This window comes from Polypterus senegalus, chromosome 18, assembly GCF_016835505.1.
Source record: "Polypterus senegalus isolate Bchr_013 chromosome 18, ASM1683550v1, whole genome shotgun sequence".
Taxonomy (NCBI): Eukaryota; Metazoa; Chordata; class Cladistia; order Polypteriformes; family Polypteridae; genus Polypterus; species Polypterus senegalus.
Window position 1 is genome coordinate 14,981,622 of NC_053171.1, and position 9,721 is coordinate 14,991,342.

The window sequence follows — 9,721 nt, forward strand, 5'->3', positions numbered from 1 at the left end:
GGCACTCACCCTGCCAAAACCTATAAATTTAAAAGCCAAATACCACTGACTCGTTACGAAATCTCCCGAACCACGAGGACTTGAAATCTGGATGTAGGTTACCCTTGGCCCATAGCTGCTCGCTAAAAAACGGTTTTAAAAATGTCGTGCTCCAACCGTGTCCTGTCTGTATGTCCGACCGCTTTTCACGAGAGAATTACTTAACGGATTCAGATCGGGTTGTTTTCTATAATTTGCTTGAACTTTCCGGTTGATTTTGCGACTTCTGTCATCGCGCTAAGTACCAGAGTTCGTTTGCGGTGCCGATGTGTTTATGCAAATCCAACAGAGTGGGTGTGGGCCGAGAGCAGGGGGGCGGGGCCTTTCTCATTCACTCGCCTGCAGCCTCCATTCGAGCAGCCTCCTCGCCACGTGTTGGAGTGCACCTCGCCTCCGCTTAGCTAGCGATAGCTGTGTGTTCAGCAGACATTATCACCTACAGGTTCTTAAAGAGTAACGTTTGACGTTTTTGACAGAGAGATCAGAGCACTGTGTGTTTATTTAGAGGGTAGCTGCTCATTGACAGAGATGTCAAGGCTAGCCATGTGCTTTTTTCCTCACACGGGGGACGCTCTCCCGTCAGAGCTGAACATCATCAGATACAGTGCCAACGTCTACTGATCTTTAAAGTTTGTCCTGTTTCATTACTACGTGGGCGCAGCCACGGGGTACAGCTAGTACAAAAATATGGAAGCAATTATATTGTAACTGCAAAGCAACTCGTGTCATTATTCTTAATGGAAAGGCGCTATAAAAATCAAGTCTGTTGCTATAAGGCCTTAAGAAAGTCACTTCTTCGTCTTCTTTGTCTTTCAGCTGCTCCCATTAGTGGTCGCCACAGCGGATTATCTATTTCCATATCTTCCTGTCCTCTCCATCTTGCTCTGTCACCCACCACACGCATGCCATCTCTCACCACATCCATAGACCTCCGTCACTGTCACTGCCTAAATATCCGCTGTCCCTGTGTAGCAGCACGTGTTGTTCTTAATGGAAGGCGCTATATAAAAACCAGTCTGTTACTGGAAGACGGTGCTAAAATCCCTTAACCTGCCAGAGCCCCAAAGGTAAACAATTACTGTACCTGTAAAACAACTTAATGGAAAGGCGCTATATAAATCAAGTTTGTTGCTCTAAGGCCTTAAAAAACTCGCTAAAGCTGTCTAAATGCACAAGTATGAAAACAATTTACTGTAACTAAAAAGAAACTTGTTTATTGTGCACATTTGAAAGGTGTTCTATAAATTTAAGGCTGCCTAGACTCACAATTAAAAATATGAAGTAACAATGCTGAACCATTGTTTTTTTTTTCCCTGTTGTAAAAGTCTTTTATGAAATCCGCAAGTTATTTATGTTGCTGTCACTCCATACATGTGCAAATTATACAAAGCTCCTTGATTTTTGGTCCAAGAGGAAACGCACTATATAAATTCTAGTTTACCATACGAAGACCTGCGAGAGCTCTAATTATGGAACAATTATATTTTATAACTTATTATTTTTATTTCCCAAGGTAACTTTAACATGTGAGACACAAGCAGTTCCATGTCTTTAGTTTTTCTAATTGGAGCCCAGGCAGGTGAAGTGACCTGCTCGTGGTCACCCAGTGGCAGTAGTGGGATTTGAACCCACACCCTCAGCTAAACCACTATGCCACATGGCCTGCCCACTTGTAAAGCACCCTGAGATGTTATTCACGTCACAAAAGGTGCCTATGACAGAAGACGAGCGCATTAGCTTTGACTGAGACATGACCGACTAACGCTTCATGTTAACTTTACCTGTAAAGTGCCTTGAAAACGTATTGACTCTGGAAAGGCACGCTATAAAACAACACGATATAACATAACATACTCAAACCTAAATAGAATTTAGCGTTTATGAGGGTTTGCATTCTGTCGATCCCCTATTTGTGGGGGTGTAGATGAGTGGGCCCCTCCACTGAGTGGCGTCCTGTCCAGGGGTGGCTCCTGCCTTACACCGAATGCTGCTTGGGTAGACCCCATATTGGATAGGTAAAACAAATGTATTCTCTTACACCTTTTAAAGTGGTCTCTCCGGTCCCCTTCCACATTCAGAGACATGTAGTTCGGTTGAATGAATGACCCTGCCTGAGTGAATGTGCGCGATCATCCTCATCCTCATCCCGCCTCCAGACGGTTCCTGCCTGGCGCCCACTGTATTAATGTAGTTGAATAAGACGGTGCATAAAATGGACGGATGACGCATTAAAGTTTCCCGAAGTGGCGTTCACTGTGGAACGGCACTTTACAATTTCCTTCTTTCTCTTTTCTGCAGTCCAAAGCTAATCGTCTGAATTATTTATTCAACCACATCAAGTACAGAATCACTCGGCTTCTCTCCGGAGAGTGTAACACCTGTCAATCTAAGTTTGTTTCATTGGTCGAAGCTGACAAATCGCTGCATCTGTTCGCAATGATGTGGGAGGAAAAAAAACAAAAACCTGGTAGGCTATAAATAACTTGAGCCGAAGAAAAAGGCGCATTAAAAGAAAAGTCGCCAATGAGCCGGCGAAAGACGCGCAGGACGCCGCGTGCGCGGTCAGCTCTCAGCCGTGCAAAGCAAAGCGCCGACGTCGGAGCGGCACCTTTAGACAAACACAGAGCTGGAGTGGCAGAAAAAACAAAAATAACATGAAAAGAAAATCTCCAGCGGCTGGTACACTGGCGTCTTGTGGAAAAAAAGAAGTGACTTGCCAACTTACCTGGAAAGCTGGAGGGGCGTGTGCCAGGTGGGCACTCCGGATTGTGCGTGCTGTGCCTGCTGCTTGTGCTCCCAGCTCAGCGGCGCTCAGCCTTCTGGCAGCAACCCGACTACTCGCACTGTGGCTTTGAGCGGAGAGGAGGTAGCGGGGAGGTTTCCATGGTAACCAGGAGGATTGGCAGGCGGGGATGGGGTTCGTCACGCTACAGTCGGAAAAGTGCATCACCGCGCGGGAGGGCAGCGTGGCAGGAGGGCCGTTTGACAATAATGGGGTTTAGGTGGTCAGTGTATGTAAGGCAACCATTCTTAAAGGATTGCAGATAGGTAAGACACTATATATCTCTTAAATATTGCCTTATTTGATCTATCTGATGTTTATATAGCGCCTTATCTATCTATCTATCTATCTATCTATCTATTATAGAGTGCCTTTCCTATCTATCTGACTAACTGATGGATAGATAAGACACTATAAAATAAAGAGATAGATGGGAAAGGCACTATACAAAAGATTACCTTTTTACCTATCCATTCCTTTCCTAAACCCTTGTAGGACCCTTGAGCAGGACCCTCTTTGGCAGTATCTGACCTACCTGCCCATCGTTCGCAGCACACACTCGCACACCCCACTCTTAACTTGCTCACTCCTCATACACGGCCAGTGTAAAATCACAAGCACGCCTTTGGAATGAGGGAGGAAAACCTGCGACTTTCAGATAGAAATGCAGGCAAATACGAAGAGAATGTGCACACTCCACGTAGGTTGTGACACATTGACTATTTATAGCATAATGTATTCATCTACTTATTGCAAAGTAGAGTTGCTTGTAGGTGAGGAAAATCTCAACATCATCAAGCCATACTGTACAATATGAATTAGAAAAAAAAATTACATGATTAATATAATAAAACATATCCAAATGTCTATTTTCCTAGCCACTTTATTTCAGTCTTAGGGACAGGGGGCTTGAGCCAGCACTATGCAGCGCTGTTATAACTCTCACCCGGGAGCTGATATAATATATAGTGTAGAATTATGGAACAATTATACCATATTCTGTACTTGTTGGGATTGACTCCAGCTGCCCCGCGACCCTACTGAGGATAAGTAGATTTCAAAATGGATACTTGGATGAAAAAACATGTTAAAGTAATGAATAATGTTCATTTATCCATGTCTTACTTAATCCAATGTATGGTTGTGGTGGACAGGAGCCTATCCTGGCAGCATCAGTTGCAAGGCAGGAACCAGGCCAGGGCAAGGGGCGCCCACAAACCCCTCACTCAGTTTAAAATTGCAGAATAAAATAGTGAAGTAAACTGGAACACCTGGGGGGCATGCAGATGCAGGGGCAACAGGGCGGTGTCCTGCTGTAAGGGAGGCACCTGCACTATAATACATTTGCCTAATATAATTCAATCAGGGCCGGATTAAGACCTTTAGAGGCCCGAAGCACTTAAAAGATTTTGGTGCTTCCAACCTCTATTATTATTATTTCATTATTCTTTTTATTATTTTATATATATGAATGTCATTTTTTCATTTAGCCCCCTTTTTTGTGGAACCTGGTTCAGCTGCACCGTTTACAGTTTTGCACCATATGGTCCGTCATAAATCTGGCAAAGGAAACTTTCTATGTTGTCCCCCCTTCCCTTGATGCCCTAAGCATGTGTTTATTTTGCTTAATGTTTAATCCAAACCCTGAATATAACATATATATACGTATAATAAACGGTTTTACCTCTGTCGCTTCATTTATACTGCATCGTTTAGAGCAGTCTAAAGGGTTTTAATGGGACAAACTGCAGAACTGGGACTGTTCTTTTTGTTGAGTTTATATGTGATTTTGTAATTGTGTTTGGTTTGTTTAAATGCAGGGATGCTCCTTGTACCTAGGGGGTGCAGCCCCAGGTGTTGGGGTTCAAATGCCTCCTTTTATGTCCATCTAATTTATTTTTGCATTAATAATTGTTAACTCTTTATTTTATGTCTTGGTCTCTTTATCTGCCCATCACCATCAAGGGACTGCCCTCAGCCCGATAAAGGCTGACAAAAACCTCACAGTCCCTTGCGGTTCATTGAATGCACTCCTGGAGTTGATGAGTTCTCTTGCGTTTTTTTGCTCTTTCTAAATATTCTGGATTTCTGTGACCTTTTTTGCTTTGTTTTTATTCCATTCTCTTGGATGTCTTTTTGGGACTGTGTTTGGATTTGGCATTGTCTTCTGTGCTTTTGTGATCCTTAGGGCTTAGTTTGTGGAACAGGGCATATCTGCAAGAAAACAAAGTCTCTCTCTCTCTCTATCTGTCCATACAGTCATATGTAAAAGTCTGGGAACCCCTCTTAATTCTTTGGAGTTTTGTTTCTCATTGGCTGAGCTTCCTTTTAATATCTGACATGCCTTATGGACACAGGAGTATTTTAGCAGTGACATTAAGTTTATTGAATTAACAGAAAATATGCATCATAACAAAATTAGACAGGTGCATACATTTGGGCACCCAACAGAGATATGACGTCAATACTTAGCTGAGCCTCCTTGTGCTCCTTTGATCCTCCAGACGCTGTCCTCCTGTAGCCTTTGATGAGTGTCTGGATTCTGGATGGAGGTATTGTTGACCATTCTTACATATAAAATCTCTCCAGTTCAGTTGAATGTGATGGCCACCGAGCATGGACAGCCTGTTTCAAACCATCCCATAGATTTTCGATGATATTCAAGTCAGGGGACTGTGACGGCCATTCCAGAACATTGTACTTCTCCCTCTGCATGAATGCCTTTGTAGATTTCGAACTGTGTTTTGGGTCATCGTCTTGTTGGAATATCCAACCCCTACGTAACTTCAACATTGTGACTGATGCTTGAACATTATCCTGAAGACCTTGTTGATATTGGGTTGAATTCATCCGACCCTCAACTTTAGCAAGGGCCCCAGTCCCTGAACTGGCCACACAGCCCCACAGCATGATGGAACCTCCACCAAATTTGACAGGAGGTAGCAGGTGTTTTTCTTGGACTGCGGTGTTCTTCTTCTGCCATGCAAAGTGCTTTTTGTTCTGACCAAATAACTCCAGTTTTGTCTCATCAGTCCAAAGCACTTTGTTCCAAAATGAATCTGGCTTGTCTAAATGAGCATTGGCATACAACAAGTGACTCTGTTTGTGGTGTGAGTGCAGAAAGGGCTTCTTTCTCATCACCCTGCCATACTGATGTTCTTTGTGCAAATTGTGCTGAATTGTAGAACGATGTACAGATACACCATCTGCAGTGAGATGTTCTTGCAGGTCTTTGGAGGTGATCTGTTGGTTGTCTGTATCCATTCTCACCATCCTGCTCATATGCTGCTCCTGTATTTGTCTTGGCCTGCCAGACCTGCTGGGTTTAACAGCAACTGTGCCTGTGGCCTTCCATTTCCTGATTCCATTCCTTACAGTTGAAACTGGCAGTTTAGACCTGTGAGATCACTTTTTGTAGCCTTCTCCTAAACCAGGAGACTCAACAATCTTTGTTTTCAGATCTTTTGAGAGTTGCTTTGAGGATCCCATGCTGTCTGTCACTCTTCAGAGGAGAGTCAAAGGGAAGGAAACACAACTTGTAACTGACCACCTTAAATACCTTTCACCACTCATGATTGGACACTCCTGTCTATGAAGGCTTAACAAGCTCAGCCAACCAATTTGGTGTTGCCAGTAATCAGCATTGAGCAGTGACAGGCGTTCAAATCAGCAAAATTACAAGGGGACTGTGACGATGTGGGTTCTGGCTCCACACTCCCTTTGATGTTTGGGAACCCTTGAACCCAACACCGTCGATAATGTTGCCGAGTGAGCTAGTCAATGGAGGCAAATGATTCCAGCAAGGGGAAGGTATACAAAAGTGCTTTTATTAAAACAGTCAACAAAAACAAAAACAGTGTTCAAATAAATAGTCCTGTGCACTAGGTGAAGAACTGCCCACATTCATGATTGTCCCGCGGCTAATGCTGCAGCTGCTGTGGCCCTCGTCATTTTAAAAAGAAGCGCGAGTCGGTTGGGGAGAGAAGAAAGAAACGTTCGGAGAGAGAATCGATCGGAGGGAAAGGAAAGAGAGGACGGAGGTTACAGGGAGCGTGGAAGCAAGCGGTGCAGGAGAGAGACGGAACGCGGAGCGAGCGGACGGGCGAGCGAATGAGCGCGCGGGCAGCTGCGAGGAAGCTGGGTGTTAGCCGACACCCAGGTGTTTGTAGATGTCGCCCGCTGAGCGATCTGGTAGCGGAGTGACAAGGTGAAAGCGACGAGCCGCAGAAGGCCGCTGGAAAGGCAGCGGAAGTCGGGAGGCTTGGTGGTGGAGTCCCCATATGAGCGACCTGGCTATTGGGGTAATCAAGTCTTGGGACTGGGATGAGTGCCAGACCGGCCAGGGATCGGGAGGTCTCCAGTCTCGAAGCGCGTGAAGTAGGAGGGCAGTTGCAGAGAGCGTCTTGCCTGCTGCTAAGCCCGTACGGGATAAGCAGGTGAGACGCATACAGAAAAGCACCGGATTTGTTTTTTTGTTTTAAAGACTGCTTCCAGGAGAGGATTTTAACCTTCGTTTTTAAAGGATTGTTGTGTTTATTTATTGGTTTTACCCCACGTTCGTTTTATGGATTATTTATTTAATGAACATGGAAGAACTGCACTATTTATGAACACTTGTTTTGTTGATTTTTAATAAAAGCACTATTGCACTTTTTGTATACCAACCCTTGCTCAATTGTTTATTTGCCTCCACTGACTAGCTCACTCGGTTACATTATCGACGGTGTCGGGTTCAAGGGTTCCCAAACATCAAAGGGAGTGTGGAGCCTGAACCCACATCGTCACAGGGACACACATTTTTGCACAGCCAGTTTTTCACATTTGATTTAATTTCATACAACTAAATACTGCGTCACTAAAAATCTTTGTTCGGAAACACCCCGGTACTCAGATGTTCCTAGGAAATGAAAGACATACCACTGTATATATATATATATATACTAATAAAAGGCAAAGCCCTCACTGACTAACTGACTCACTGACTGACTGACTCCCGTGTAGGTAGAAGGCTGAAATTTGGCAGGTTCATTCCTTACAGCTTCCTTACAAAAGTTGGGCAGGTTTCATTTCGAAATTCTACGCATAATGGTCATAACTAGAAGCTATTTTTCTCCATTTACTGTAATGGAGTTGAGCGCGAAAGCCGTGGGGGGCGGAGTTTCGTGTGACATCATCACACCTCTCACGTAATCATGCAGTATGTAAAAAACCAGGAAGAGCTACAAAAAGCGCTGAAGAAAACATGCATTATATAATTAAGAAGGCAGCGAAACAATTAGAAGCGACATATAAAACCATATTCAGTGGCTCACGTGAACTGACGCAGTGCGCAGACAAAAAGCAACAGTTCCAAAGAGTGCTGAACAAAAACTGAATTACACTGCTACGCTCAAATAGACAAACCGCACGCCGTGGTGCAATAGTAGAGGCTTCGTCTCTAGCGCCAACGTCCGAGGGGATGCACTAAGTATGTACGCGCGCTTCCCGATTCATTTTAGCCTTGCATCCCCTTGGTTTGAGACGTATGAAAAATATGTGGTTAACGAGAAAGACAGATCACCAATTGAAGCTTTATGAATAATGGATACTTTATTCGCGATCAATGATTGTTTTGGTAAAGCCGTACTCAGTGTATTCATTAGATGAACGGTAAAAAAGTAAGAGCGAGGGGAGGGTAACTTATTGAGGCACGCTGGCTCGATGTACTGTAGTGCGCAACTCGATCTGAATTGCGCGATCACATTTGAAAAAATATATCTTTTCAAGTTCTATTTAGTCCATATGTGTCAAACTCAAGGCCTACAGGCCACATCCGCCCGGCGTAATTATATCCGCCCGAGATCATTTTATATACTGTATTATTGTTATTAATGGCCCGGGATATGAAGCGCTGGTAACACAATAAACTACAGATCCCATAATGCAGCGCTTCAGCTGCCTTGCCAACACTTACTGTTAATCAAGTCTAGCTTATGATGCTGCAAGTTATTGCGAAGCTAGCCCACACGATGCCGAAGAGAAAAGGTGATTCTGAACATAGAGCCTTTAAAAACCGATGGGAGGCTGAGTATATGTTTACTGAACCCCGTGTGTCTCATTTGTGGAGCTAATGTGGCTGTAATTACAGAATTTAATCTAAGACGGCACTATGAGACAAAACATCAAGATAACCTGAAAGACCTGAATGCAATGCACAAGATACAGAAAGCAGAAGAGTTAAAGAAGAATCTGACACTTCAGCAGACGTTTTACCGTGCAAAATCACAAAGTGATTTCAAGTGAAGCTACTTTTATGGGAGACACAAATGCACCAGTGCAACTTGCCCCACTTTCCCTGTTGCCAAGTAATGTTGAACCAAGTCGGCACAACGGTGTTCCCAAATACGCACTTTGCTGATAAACTGAGCGCACTGTGCACTGAGTTCGCACGGCGCTTTGGTGACTTTGAAGAACAAAAAAAGAATTTTGAGTTGTTTCGCAACCCATTTGCCGTCGATGTGGAAACTGCACCTGTGCAGATTCAGATGGAGGTGATTGAGCTGCAGTGTAATGGCACACTGATACTGCACGCCGCGCACAGTTTATTCACTCCATTCCGCACAAATGCTCCAGCTCCGTCTACATGCGGCTCGAACCTTGTGCATGTTTGGTAGCACATATCTGTGTGAGAAGCTCTTCTCAGTCATGAAGACTAACAAAACAGCACACAGGAGTCGCCTCACTGATGAGCACCTGCAGTCCATCCTGAGAATCTCCACAACACAGAACCTCACACCAAACAGAAACGAACTTGTTGCCAAAAAAAGATGCCAGGCGTCCAGCTCTAAAATGACATAAGAGCAAAGACAACTGAATGATTTGATTTGTTATTGCTGAAAAGAACACATTTTATTTATATTT

General features: G+C 44.0%; 1 protein-coding gene across 1 annotated transcript in view; it reads right to left on the bottom strand.

Annotated features, from left to right (window-relative positions):
* The window catches only part of LOC120519026, a 45,720-nt gene extending 42,835 nt beyond the window's left edge, over nucleotides 1–2,885 (bottom strand). Inside the window, exon 1 of the mRNA XM_039742108.1 lies at nucleotides 2,765–2,885. The gene's annotated coding sequence lies outside the window, so the exon portion shown is untranslated. The remainder of the gene's footprint in view (nucleotides 1–2,764) is intronic.
* Nucleotides 2,886–9,721: the final 6,836 nt, after the last annotated feature.